The 15,131-nt window shown below is 35.5% G+C and overlaps 1 protein-coding gene across 3 annotated transcripts in view; it reads right to left on the bottom strand.

The window, feature by feature from the left end:
* Nucleotides 1-15,131, bottom strand: part of LOC120529404 (calcium/calmodulin-dependent 3',5'-cyclic nucleotide phosphodiesterase 1C-like) — a 697,603-nt gene that overhangs the window by 230,125 nt on the left and 452,347 nt on the right. The gene's annotated exons all lie outside the window — the stretch shown is intronic.

Genomic DNA, 15,131 nt, shown 5'->3' with positions numbered 1-15,131 from the left:
TCAAACAATCTTCCTATAGTTTGGAATGCTTGTCCCCCAACATTCCAAGCTGTAACCTTAGATCTTCTAATAGTGATCTGCTTATTATTCTAAGAGCTAAGCATAAAAGAAGTTGTGATACGGCCCATTGCTGTTATGCACCAAAAATCTGGAATACCTTACCAATAGAGATATGCCAGGCAAATACTGTGGAACATTTTAAAAATTACTAAAAGCCCACTTTTTTGTTGCTACATTTTAGTTGAACTCTTAATAGGCTGTAGATGTACAGAATTGTCATTCTGCAGGGATTTGCAAACATTAATTTCTACTTTTCTCTGCATCATTTTCTGGCTCTTCTGTGGCAGTTTTTTGAACCATCACCACCACATCAAAGCACCATGCAGCCACCCGTGATGCTCGAACAAAGACAGGAGCCCTAATGGTCGTCGCAGGCTGTACTTAATGATTTGAATACTCCCTGTATCTTTTATTCAAACCAAAAGAAATATATTTTTGGTAGAAAATGCAGTATACTGGCATTTAATTTTATTAACTGATCTTGTTTGATCAATGAATTCCTTGAGTCATGTGTGCTGAACAGCCTTATATGGAAGCTCTGTGTGTTGGCTTATCACTCTTCTTCTGTTTCTGTTCTTTCTACAAAAAATTGTTTGACACAATAGGAATTTCTAAACATTAGTGAAAAACCAAACATTTTGAAGGAACAGCTGAAAAAAACTTTACACTCGCTACAAACACCTGAAAGCCCTTAAGCTACACTATAATGCAGCAGGGCATTCTGAGCTGGCTTCTCCTTCCAGCAATTGACTACTGGCTTCATCCACACTCCACAAGTGTTTGAAGCCGGTGAGTATCTGTTCCACCCCTGCTCCCACTCAGGGCATAGTGTGGGACAACTAACAGAACACATGGCCTCCACCTCAACTGCCCAAAGAAGCATTTTTGTTGCAATTGAGTAGCCAATTTGAACCTCTCAGCTCTACACCAGCTGCTCACCGTAGTGCTGTGGTCATTTTGGGGGACTGTTTCCTGGGGCACGTGTTAGGAAAATTGTAAAAAAAAGCTCTGTCTGTCTTTGTGAAGCATAAAGATGTTGACACTGCGGTTTCCAATGTGGAAACAAAGGGCATATGCAGTTGTCTGTCAGAGATGCTGAAAGATGACTTTGGATCACTGATGTACATCGCTTGAAAGAGAACCCAGGGATTGGCTGCATGGATCATCATTTCTGGACAACTTCCTATCTCTGAAGGTCAGGTGAGGCCTTCAGTTCTTATTTTTTCCCTCAATGTCTTGTAGTGGACTTTCTGTGCTGAATAAGGCCTTGTCTTCGTCAACAATTTCAATTTGTTCAGGGAGTGACAGATGTTTTCGAGAACAGAGGGATTACATCTGCAACGGCAAGGCACCCAGGTTCTGTCAGACAATATAGCTAAGGTAATTAATTAGCTTTGACCATCTAAATTCAATCTTAAAAATAATGTACAATATACTTAAAATACGGCCAAGCTGGTGGCTGAATGGTCTAAAAATATGTGTTATAATAAGTAACATTTAACCAGTAAAAAACACATTAAAAATTACTAATCATTTATAAAGCCTTAAATAACCTTGCTCATACTTATTTTTTAGATTTCCTGTCCACCTACAATCCAACCTGCAACCTTAGCTATAAAGGTCCTCCCTAGATTATCTCTTCTGAGAGCTAAACATAAAAGAATCAGTGAGGCAGCTTTATACGGGTATGCAAAAAAATCTGTAATACATTACCAATAGTGATATCCCAGGCCAACATCTTGGATCATTAAAAAAAAATGTGGCTTTTTCGTTGCTAAATTTTAGTTCTACACCTAATAAACTAGATATGCATAAAATTATCATATTCTTAAATGAATTTGCAATCATTATTAATCTCTACTTTTCTAAGTGTTCTTTTCCTGTTTCTATGTGGTGGTATTTTGCACCACCACCCCCTAATGTAAGAACTGTAAGTAAATTTATGTTAGGTAGAATTGGCCAGTGGGGGCTGGGAGGTCTTTTGGCCTTGAAATATCTGCAGTTTTTGTTTTATTCTTTACCTTTTTTTAAATTTTCTAACATTTTTATATCCTCCCTGGCCAGAACTTATCATCTCTAGAGACTTAAGAATAGATTCTGTATATAAGGACTCTTCTATTCTACTAATTATGCATCTGTTTTATGTAAGTGTACATTAATTATTTTTGTATGTTATTTATTTTTAATTCTTCTTATCTATTAATAATAATAATACTAATAATTTTAATGTATGTTTTTGACATCATGTAAATGATTTCAATCTATATCCTGTGTCTGAAAATATGCTATAGAAATAAATGTTGTTAACATTACAGTACTTTGAAGACAATCAAAAAGAAGCGAAAAGATGTTTCTTAAAGGTTGTCTAAGTCTGCTCCAACTATCTTTCTCAGTAGTTTGTTCCAGAGTCTCACAACTTTTTCCATAAAGAAGTGCTTCCTGGCTTCAGTCTTAAATGCACCTCCCATTAATTTGCATTGGTGTCCTCAAACATGTGATTCACCTTTAAGCTGAAAGAAATGTTGCTGGATCTATTTCATCAATGCCTTTGAGGATTTTGAAGACCTGGATTAAGTCCCATTGCAGTCTCCTATGCCCAGGACTAAACAGGTTTAATTTTTTTAGTCTGTCAGATCAGGATATGTCAGATGCACTTTGTTGCTCTCCTCTGCATAGCGTCAAATGCTGTTATGTCTTTCTTGTACCATGGTGAACACTACTGCACATAATACTCCAGATGCAGTCTTACTAGGCCATTACATAGTTTGAATATAATGTCCATTGACTTCTATTCAACAGTTTACATGATATAACCTAACATTTTATTTTCCTATTTAATTGCTTCTGTGCATCGCTTAGTTGATGAAAATGTTGTGTCAACATATACCTCTAAATACTTTTCAGAGGCTGCTTCCTTTATAACAGTGTTTCCCATCCTGTTGATGTTCCTTTTGCCCATGTGTAGCACATTCTGTACAAAATGTTTTGAAGATATTAGTTAAAATATAATCAAATGTCAATAAGACTCTACTCTGAGAGAAAAATGCACAATTTGTTTTGAAAATGATGACAACAATAATGGTGAGGTTACCAGGTATTCTTTAAAAGTCCTAAAGTGCATCAAATTGCTTAAAACTATGTGGTTCCAAATATTATTTTTATTAACTTTTGATTTGGTGCATAAGAAAATGTAATTTTAGGTTGCATGGTATACTACTTGTCTACCACTAAAGTGCCACAAAGCTACTGTGACACCGGGAGTAAGTTCCCTTTGGTGGCTCACAAAACTTAAAGGCTGGTTTTGTCTCATGCAGCATTTCAGTTCAACATTTTATAAGGAGTAACATAGCCTTATAAACTGCTCAAAAAAATTAAAGGAACACTTTGAAAACACATCAGATCTCAATGGGAAAAAGAAATCCTCCTTGGTATCTATACTGATATAGACTGGGTAATGTGTTAGGAACGAAAGGATGCCACATCGTTTGATGGAAATGAAAATGATCAACCTACAGAGCCCTGAATTTATAGACGCCCCAAAAATCAGAGTGAAAAAATTATGTGGCAGGCTAGTACATTTTTCCAAAATTTAATTGTAGCAACTCAAAATTGTAAGCAGCACTTTGTATGGCCCCTGTGTTCTTGTATACATGCCTGACAACATCGGTGCATGCTTCTAATGAGATGACAGATGGTGTTGTGGGGGATCTCCTCCCAGATCTGGACCAGGGCATCACTGAGCTCCTGGATAGTCTGAGGTGCAACCTGGTGGCATTGGATGGACCAAAACATAATGTCCCAGAGGTGTTCTATTGGATTTAGGTCAGGAAAGTGTGGTGGCCAGTCAATGGTATCAATTCCTTCATCCTTCAGGAACTGCCTGCATACTCTCACCACATGAGGCCAGGAATTGTCGTGCACCAGGAGCCACTGTACCAGCATAGGGTCTGACAATGGGTCCAAGGATTTCATCCTGATACCTAATGGCAGCCAAGGTGCCTTTGTCAAGCCTGTAGCGGTCTGTGTGACCCTCCATGGATATGCCTCCCCAGACAATCATTAACCCACCACCAAACTGCTCATGCTGAATGATGTTACAAGCAGCATAATGTTCTCCATGGCTTCTCCAGACCCTTTCACTTCTGTCACGTGCTCAGGGTGAACCTGCTCTCATCTGTAAAAAGCACAGGGCACCAGTGGTGCATCTGCCAATTCTGGTATTCTATGGCGAATGCCAATCGAGCTGCACGCTGCTGGGCAGTGAGCTCAGGGCCCATTAGAGGACATGGGGCCCTTGGGTCACCCTCATGAAGTCTTTCTGGTTGTTTGGTCAGAGACATTCACACCAGTGGCCTACTGGAGGTCATTTTGTAGGGCTCTGGCAGTGCTCATCCTGTTCCTCCTTGCCCAAAGGAGCAGATACTGGTCCTGCTGATGGGTTATGGACCTTCTATGGCCCTATCCAGCTCTCCTAGAGTAACTGCTTGTCTCCTAGAATCTCCTCCATGCCCTTGAGACTGTGCAGGGAGACACAGCAAACCTTCTGGCAATGACATGTATTGATGTGCCATCCTGAAGAAGTTGGACTACCTGTGCAACCTCTGTAGGGTCCAGGTATCACCTCATGCTACCAGTAGTGACACTGACTGTATCCAAATGCAAAACTAGTGAAGAAACAGTCAGAAAAGATGAGGAGGGAAAAATGTCAGTGGCCTCCACCTGTTAAACCATTCCTGTTTTGGGGGCCATCTCATTGTTGCCCCTCTAGTGCATCTGTTGTTAATTTCATTAACACCACAGCAGCTGAAACTGATTAACAACCCCCTCTGCTACTTAACTGACCAGATTAATATCCCATAAGTTTCATTGACTTTATGCTATACTCTGATTAAAAAGTGTTCCTTTAATTCTTTTGAGCAGTAATAAGGAATAACAGCCCACTAAGTGTGGGAATGTTTGCTGCCCCCTATCGGTTAGGCAGGAAATACTGGTCTTTTTGCATTCCTCTTTTTAAATGAGCAAGTAGGGCAGACCTTCTATGATAAAAAAAACATCTACAGTCATCTACAAGACAACCAGATTGCTCATTGCTACCCCTTTCTGGCTTTACAACCTTCCTAGATTGAGGGTCTGGCATCACTTAGTTATTGGTCGATCTGCCCAATTGTATCCAAAGGGAACATTTTTCTTCCCAAGCTGTAATTCTCTTTCTGTCTTTAACCTGCAGGACACTACACTCTACAGGAGTTGTCACCCAGCAGCAGCCTCACTGACATGCCAAGTCCCTCCTTTCTTGCCATTGTGAATCTGACTCTACTCCAGAGGTCTCCCCTCTTCTCTTTCAAAAATAATTTGATATGGTCCTGTACTGAAGCTAAAAGCACTGGCATCAGAGGTAATGAACAAAACAGGATTTTAAGTGGGTTAATTGACTACAGATAAATATTTTAATATTGCAGATAAACGTGAAATTTACAGATGATGCCAAAATTGGAAATCCTGAGGATGTACCAAAAGCAACTGATTAGGACTGAAATAAAGTTCCAAAATGGGCATGCTCTTGAAAAGCATGTAGTAAAGTGCAAACTGTTGCAATTAAGTCAAACATCGAACTTGATTTTAATTAGAAGTTCAGTGATACAAAAAGAAAATTCTAAAAAGGATTCAGGAGTTTACATTTATGTTACATTCACATCATCCAGGCAATGTGCAGAATTTGCAGACAATGTGCAGAAACATTAAAATGACATATGAAATATTACTTAGTTCTTCACTGAAAAGGTCAATGTGATAGAAGTAAACTGCTTAGTCATATAGTTGACACAGTAACCTTATCAGCTTTTAAAAGAATTAGGATGTAATATCAGCCCCACTTGATTTTAGCAAATCGGATCATCTTCATTTACAGAATGGTTTTCTCTCATTTGTTAAAATTTTAATGTTAACATTTTCTAAAGACCAAATATATTTCAAAAACTTCCTGCTCCTCAGAGGGAATATTGGACCCAACTTATCAAAGTTCTGAAACTTTTGTAAGTAAATTTGAAGTGAATGACTATAAAGAATTAAAGAATTTCCCCTTGGGATTAATAAAGTATCTATCTATCTATCTATCTATCTAAAGAATAATTGATTATAAGACAATCCGTAGAATACAAATGTAGTTCTCGAATCCACATCTTTACTACACACAGTCATTAGATTATTTTTCCATGAAGCTTTCAATATAACATTTGCTTAAATATTAATAATCTAGAGTTATTATCTTAACAAGGAGTAGTGTTTTGTAGGAACTATTATATACCTGAGCAAGTTGACTATTTGCCCTCCCCATATTTTCTGTAAACCTATAATTTGATCGTTTCAACAATGAGCCACCTTAGGCATCCAACAAATCATTAAAAAAAATGAAGAATGCACCAAATCAGCCTGCAAAGGAAAGCATTGGTACTGGAAACAAAGTAAAAGGCAAGAAGGAGGTGCTTATTAAAAAAAGGTGTGGCATGCCAAAATTAGTCAATAGAAGACATACAGTAGATTGACCTGCCTACAAGCAAAAAATGAACTACTTTCTTAAAGAATCACTTTACTTAATAATCAATTATAGATGTATTACTTATTTGTACTCTTCTGATGCTGCACAGCTTTTTCACAAAATGATGAACTCTGAATAGGAATACTTAAAAAAATAGAGAGAACAAAAAAGAGGAAAAAACAACCCTGGCCCTAATTGTTACAATCTATCTTATCCTAGGATTTTTTTTTTTTTAATTTAGCCCTCTTTGTGAATTGGTATAAAATTAAACATTTTCATGTTCAAAACTCACAATACTGAAATGTCTTTTAATCAATATACTGTATAAATTAAGAAAATGGACTGAAAAAATTCAAAATGTGAACTGTGTGAGCTAACACTGATTAACCTGTCACTTGAGAAAACATCCAGAAATTAGAAAATCTGCATCTTTGACTTTTTTTTAATGGAGTCTTAGATTTTTTTAACTCCTTTAATCCCATGCTAAACAACTGCTGTAAATTGATTTTAAATCTGTATCTTTACTAACTTGAACTTTTTAGATAATTCTTTTAGAATCTTAAACAGATTGTTCATTAATTAGACCTGGGATAATTAGGATTGGAATGGACAAACAGCCTGAGAAAGACAAATACTGACTAATCATTCTTGTAATCATTGTTAATATGAGGTGAAGTTAGGCCTTTAAGTTTGGATGCATACTATGCAAAGGAAGGACGGAATTAAGGCAGGCAGGCATAACAGAGCAGGAGAGAGAAAAGCAAGAAGAGAAGATAAGGAGAAGAGCCCAAAGAAATCTGACAAGGACCTCTGCAGGCTGAACACCAGTCTGAAACAACTCGGCCCCCAGACTTTAAAAGACTTATCTTGCATCACCTTAATTTTCTGCTTAAGTATTTTCAATACACTTCTTAACCTTTAAAGTCTCTTTTCAAATATATTTCCTAATTTTGCTATCATCATTTTTATTATGTTTTTGTTAACATTACTTTATAATAATATTGATTTTATACTGTTTGATTAGGTCAGGGTATATTGTTAAGATCACTTGGCATGGATGATTGCCATATTCCTACTGGGGTTATCAGCTGAGAAGAGACCCCTTCAATTAAAAGGAGCCTGGTGAGTGGGCACCTGTTTGGTGATTGGCACAGGTGTAGCTTAGGTCTGAAGACAACCGTTTGGTCTGCTTGTGAACAGCTAGCTAGTCACTGCTTAAGGCAGGTAGGTAAAGCTGTACATGTGCTCTAGTGTAGGCTAAGCAAAATAATGAACGCAGGAGTCTTTTTCTAATAATATATTCAAGGTATAGCGATAAGAGAACTTGCTTTGGTAATTGCCGCAGGTGTAATTTAACAGTTTGGTCTGCTTATGCTAAGCTAATAAGTTTCTTTGCTTACAGCAGCTGTCCACATGTAGATAAGCTTGTACATCTGGGGTGCTATAAAACAGCTATATTAAGGCAAAATTCCACAATAATACAGTTTGTTTCTGTTATTTTAATAGTTACTTGTTTTTTAGTTACTCTTGTTAGTTCTGTTAATTCTCTTATTTTCTGGAGTTAAACCCCTTATTAGTAAATTGTCTTAGGGTGCTGCCATTAGGTCATTACAGAATTATCTGAGGTCTATATAACTTCTAATGTCTAGATACAGTATCATTACACAGCCATGTGTAGAGTTCTTCTGCTCCCCTTTGTTACACTTTTTGTGCCATTTTGTTTAAAAGTGTTTGCTACTTTTCCTTTTTTGGCTCTGGTTAAGGATTTTGAAGTAATGCTTTTTTTTCGGCTTTGATAGTTGCTATTGTGTTCTAGCGAGGGTCTTACATGCTCAAGCATATTTATTGCTTATATAATATTTTAGTCATTTTATAAATGTATTTTGTATATATTGTTATTAATTCTGTTTTTGTTGTAGTTATATTATATTCTGTTTTTACCATTTTGTGTTAATATTGGATACTTTAGTTTCAGTCATCTGCCCTGTCTCTATAAAGTGGAGCCCATGGATGCATGGCAACCTGGTTTGCAGATTTGGGATTTCCCCAGCTTATTTAAAAGAAGTAGCTTCAGTTTGTATTGAAGCTTTGGCATTGCATCTGTATACTTGGGTTTCTGGTTTTGTGCTTCTTGTTTTGGTTTTTGGATTTCTTGGGTTTTTCATCTTTTTTTGTAATACTGGATTTGTTTACTTCGGGAAAAACAAAACATACTTGTGTTTCTTCTTCCTTGCCTTACCTTTTATGCTACTTTATTTTGAATTTTATAAATGCATTTTTAAACATAAAGAAACTTTTCTTTTGTTATTGTGGGTCTGAGGTTTGCACATAATCCTTCTGTCTTTTTAAAAAAATTATTAAGAAAGGCCTAAGTGATATGGACTTTTTAGACCAATAATGATACTGATATGTAAGCAGCAAAGATACTGCACATATTGTACCAATATTACTTGTGTGTTTAAGTATTAGGTTTTACCAGAGAACATCTGAAAGAAAAGGAAAAGATGAAGTATATGATGTTTTAACAAGAACACATTTGAATTTAACATTTAAACAGGTTCAATGACAGTGTATTTGTGTTTTTTTATCTTGTTAATGAACATAAAGCACAGAGACATCTTGCATTTGTCACTGTCATAACTGTACACTGCAGATACTTGTGAGAACAAATGTGTAATTGTTAAATTAATGCTTATAAACATGATAATATAGCCAAAGATCAAGAAGGAGAATAGACTAACAAAGTTGGTTTGAAAAAAAGATAAGTGACAATTGCAAAAGAAATACCATTTGAATACATTTTAATAACATTAAAAACACAAGGACATGAATGGCACATGATAATATTGGAAAATGAATTTTACTAACATATGAAAACAAAAGTTGTTTGGAAAACAACAGATCTGAATATTTGCTCATAAGCTGAGCCAAATGACTTTGTTCATTTGAAAAATTGTCATTCAGCTCTTCAAAAGTCAAAACTGTCTTTTAGTAAATTCTGTAGTTTTCATAACAGCAATATGCTTAGACAGGCATATCCCAAAACTGCTTAGACAGCTTTTTTCACAGATTAATTAGGGCCAGTAAGAACCACGTAATAGACAAGTGGTGCAACTTTTGACAAAAAAGTATCTGTAGTATATAATGAGTGTGATAATGGTGAATGTTAAACAAGTACCAAATGCACAGAAAGTGAACTTCCAATGCATAATACAACTTTGATATTTTGTGACCGGTATGGGTAAACTACACACTAATTCCTAGAACATTTAGGTCTGTTTAATCCAAGGGTTCTCATTGACTGCATTTTCTTGTTGCAATCTAACTGCTTACTCAAACTAAATATACAACCACTTACATTTAAATACTAATGAACAAAAGTGTTTATTGCAATTAATGATGTCTCAACGAAAAAGAAAAAATTGTGTAGGCTGCCCTATCACCAAAACAAGCAGAATAGAAAGAACATCTTATGAACTGTGTTTATCCTTAAAAAACATTTCTGTTTACAAGAATCTCAGACTCATAAAATAAGTGATACAGCACAATCAAACAGGCAGACAAGAACATTCAGTGTCAATGTAATGTGCCTTCAGTAAACCAGACATTTCCTTATTCCTATATTGTATTGTCACCTGTCCCATAAAGCCTTTGGAAAGATACGGTGACATAAGGTAAGTGACTGAGGATTAAAAAAATATATACTTGCATAAATAAGTAAATTGATAAATCGATTATAAACATTTTACTTTATTCAAACATTTTGATTTATTTATCAGCGGTTAAATAGTATTATACTACATGGCAAACTCAACAGTGTTAAAGTAATCCTTAAAAGTGTACACATGAAAACAACAATTCCCTATATGCATTTTAATTATTAATTTAACATTTGTAATTATGCAGTGTAGCCTATAAAACAAGGCATTTTAATCAGAACCCCATCTTCAAATGTATTATTACTAACGGAGCAAACACTGATAATCAATATTTCAAGAATAAGGTAGAAATGAACCTGCTTTCTTTGAAAAATACAGAAGCAAGTTTCTTTCAGGCCTAGTTAGCTCGCAGAATATTGAGAAAAAATAAGTTGAAAGTGAAAGGAAACATTATATTATGTATTAATGAGTGTGGTAATGGTAGTTTTAGAGAGAGAATGTTCATAACCTCAAATTATAAATTAAATCATGTGCCTCTTCTGTTTTGCATTTTAATCAAGCTTTTACATGTTTTAAATTATTTAAAAAGCAAATAACCTTTTAGATGATTAGGTGTTGTCTCTAGTGACACCATTTCAATCACTTTCAAATGCTGAGTTCCAGAGTCAACTTGTCAGGTAGGTTGCAGAGCTGGAACCATTTTTGATTATCAGCTCAGTCGCTCTCTATTTGCATTTTGACAGGTATTCTTGATCTGTGGGAGTTTTCTTCAGGTTCATGTGTGTCCTTTAAGTTGCCCTGCATTAGTGTAACAGTGTGCCTATGAAAGACGGACATCCATCAGACATCCAGGGCTGGCTCCTGCATTGTGCATAGCATCATTGAGTGACATTCCATGTCAGAAATAGGATGGTTGACCTCCCTTATTATCTTGTATTACTCAATAGAGTTTGCTATGTAACGCACCCTGTCATTTGTGAAACTCCAAAATGTTCTATAAAAAATTAATTAATTTGTTTATTGATAAATATGACTATATAGTTTTAAAAATTTAATGTAAAACAATGGAATGAGGGTAAACTGAATAAAATGCTTGTTAATGTCAAATTACATATCCTTATAACATTTAGATTATAAGTTTTAATCTTAAGACATTCAAATAGTAATTTCATCTGTATTTCTTTTTATATTAAAAAACTGTTTTGTTTAATTTTTAGCTGTAAACAATACACAGGGTTTCAGAGCAAATCACAGTACAGAAACTGCACTTGTTAAAGTAGTAAATGACTTGCGGGTAAATGCAGACAGAGGCCATTTATCTGTTCTCATCCTCTTAGATTTGAGTGCCGCATTTGATGCCATTGATCACAATATTTTTAACAATCGCCTTAGTCAATGGGTGGGCCTCTCTGGCAGTGTCTTAAATTGGTTTGAATCCTACCTGGCAGGTAGAAAATTCTTTGTTAGTTGTGGTAATTATACTTTAAAGACACATGATATTCTATATGGTGTTCCACAAGGCTCTATCCTGGGTCCGCTGCTCTTTTCGATTTACATGCTTCTGTTAGGTCAGATTATCTTGGGGCATAACGTGAGCTACCACAGCTATGCTGATGACACACAGCTATATTTATCAATAGCACCTGACAACCCAGACACTCTAGATTCACTGCCACAATGTCTCACTTGTGTTTCCAAATGGATGAGTAGTAATTTTCTCAAACTAAATAAAGAGAAAACGTTATTGGCAATAATAGATATAATGAGGTTATTAGAAATAAACTTGATGCATTAGGATTAAAAGTCAAGATGGAGGTAAAGAATTTAGGAGTAACTATAGACTCTGACATGAATTTTAAATCACATATTAATCAGATTACTAGGACAGCATTTTTCCACTTAAGAAATAAAGCAAACATTAGAGCTCTTATAACATTGCAAGATGCTGAAAAATTAGTTAGCGCTTTTGTTTATAGTCGGCTAGATTACTGTAATGCACTCCTTTCAGGACTACCCAAAAAAGACATCAAGTGATTGCAACTAGTGCAGAAGGCAGCTGCTAGAATCGAAAATCCGAGCACATCACCCCAGTTTTGATGTCACTTCACTGGTTACCTGTGTCATTTAGAATTGACTTTAAAATACTTCTTATGGTTTACAAAGCCTTAAATAATCTCGCTCCATCTTATATTTCAGAAGTCTTACACCTTACACTCCAAATTGTAACCTTTGATTTTCGAATGAGTGTCTACTTAGAATTCCAAGATCTAAACTTAAAAGAAGTGGTGAGGCGGCCTTCTTTTATTATGCACCTAAAATCTGGAATAGCTTGCAAATAGGAATTCGTCAGGCTAATACAGTGGAGCACTTTAAAAAAACTGCTGAAAACACATTACTTTAACATGGCTTTCTCATAGCTGCATCTTAGTTAAATCCTGATGCTCTGTATGTTCAATTATTTATCATTATTATTCATGGTGGCTCCAAAATCCGTACTAACCCCTACTTTCTCTTCTGTTCTTTTTCTGGTTTTCTGTGGTGGCGATCAGCGCCACCACCACCACCTAATCTAAGCACCATGATGTCCTAAAATTGATGGATTAAAGGCCAGAAGTCCACATGACCAACATCATCAAATTCTTCCATGAGACCTCTAAATACCATGAGGACTGATTAAGGTCATTTATGTTAGGTAGAATGCCTAGAAGGGGCTGGGTGGCCTCGTGGACTGGAACCCCTGCAGATATTATTTTTTCTCCAGCCATCTGGAGTTTTTTCTGTCCTCCCTGGCCATCGGACCTTACTTTTATTCTATGTTAATTAGTGTTCCCTAATTTTAATTATTTATTCTGTCTTTTTTCTCTTTCTTCATCATGTAAAGCACTTTGAGCTACATTGTTTGTATGAAAATGTGCTATATAAATAAATGTTGTTGTAGTTGTTGTAAATGTCGCAATATTTTAGGGCTGTGCAAAGTAATGCTATTAATAAGTGCAACTGCATTCAGAGGTGTCTTATTGGCCCACAGTGTTTATTAATGATCACTCATGAGTGTAATGTCTGTAACCTGAAAAGGCTCACAGAGATTAAAAGAGCCATTTGATGCATTGCTACTTCAAAGGGTATCTGCATATTTAGCCTAATGGTACATAATATTTAAAAGGTGCGTTTAAAAATTGTTTACAGAGTAATATATGTGGAAGGTTATTACTGGAGAATTAGAAAGATCAAAGTACTTATTTCCTTGTATTTGCATAATAAGCACACAAATTAGTGCAGCAGTCATGTTTCTCTATTAATCATCTATTAAAATATAAATTTGTAGGTTTAATTTTTGATTCATAATGCAAACTGAATGCCAGACTTTTTTTTTTATTTTACATTTTGGGGGACCTCAAGGATTCGTGCCTTCAGTTTTTCGAAAAGCATAATTATAAAGATTTGTGCTTGGTACCATCGCTCACAATTGACATGATAGTTCACACTACTAGACTAAGATTATGCAAAAGGGATACAAACAGATGTTGGGCATAATAATTAATGCTGCTACCTATCTCCACCAAGACAATGGATTCTGCTTTCAGCCTGGATGTTGTCTTTGTTTGTATGTCTAAATGGTTTTAAATCCATGTACTCCTGTTTTCCACCCACATGTGGAAGACTTGTGTGTCATTGTAACTGATGTGTGTGTGTATTTATGTGACCAACTAACAACCTGTTCAAAATTGATTTCACCTAGCACTCAGTGCTGCTGGCATAAGCTCCAACTCTGAGAGACAGTCAACTGGGATGACAATAGAAATAGAATAGAAAATGGATAGTTAGATTTTCAGGTAACGAATGGAAATCAACCCTAGAATAGATTGTTCTTGAGGCTGAGTGAAATATAGTCTAACTGACAATTGGGTTATGCAAACGTTTTCTGGGTTGTTAAAAAAAAATTCCTGTGACTGGATACTATTTGTGACATGCGCCTTTAAGTACCTGCTTCTACTTAATCTTTATTGTAATAAAACAGTCCTTCATTTATCCAACACACATGGCACTATAGCAAGCTTTTACCCTTTAAAATTCCTGATGGAAGTTTAGTGTATAAAGAACATTGTAATGTGATAACGTAGAATACAGTGTTAGTATGACATCTCATCTCACTCCTTTGGAGGTTTGCTAACGTGCTTCTGTAACATTGTGGGAAAATGATGGCAGCTTTTTTGTGTTCATAAGAATTACTTATGAATGTTTGAAATCACTTCAATTTTGTTTATCCGGCACTTCCTGAATCATGCAGTACAAGAAAACCCCCACAAATTACATACATTTTGACTTATTTAGGTGTTTTGTTATAGATTTCTCAACTATTTTTGGCAATCTACCATCATTTTAGGCTATGTTTGGACAATACTTTATGGAAGAAATTACACCCATGTGATAAAGAGTAAATCAGTATTTTTTTTAAGTCAAAATGATAGGAAGGACATGAAGTTATGCATTCCACATCAACCACCTCCAGGATTTCACCTCCACTGGGATACTAGGGGTCAAAGTTACTCCATTTCACAAAGCTTCAAAAAATGATGAATGGTAATATAGACGTGGAATGTTGACACAAGTTATTTCAAGATTGCTGATCACAAATATGACAATATTTTTTCATATTTGATTTTTTACCAGTGGTTATAGCCCCATAAGAAATATTCCCTGAAGGTTAAAAATGACAAATTTCAAGCATAAGCATGCAGGGTATTGTTTTAGTCTATTTCAAGGTAAGTGATTACAAATATGATTTTATTTTTGCTTTTTTTTATTACAGTTGAGAGTATTTAGAATTTAAACATTTAAATTGAAGCACACTTTTTAATATCTCAAATATCTGACAA

Source organism: Polypterus senegalus, chromosome 5, assembly GCF_016835505.1.
Source record: "Polypterus senegalus isolate Bchr_013 chromosome 5, ASM1683550v1, whole genome shotgun sequence".
Classification (NCBI taxonomy): Eukaryota; Metazoa; Chordata; class Cladistia; order Polypteriformes; family Polypteridae; genus Polypterus; species Polypterus senegalus.
The sequence above is the reverse complement of the archived record's forward strand: the minus strand, read 5'-3'. Positions and strand labels throughout refer to the sequence as shown.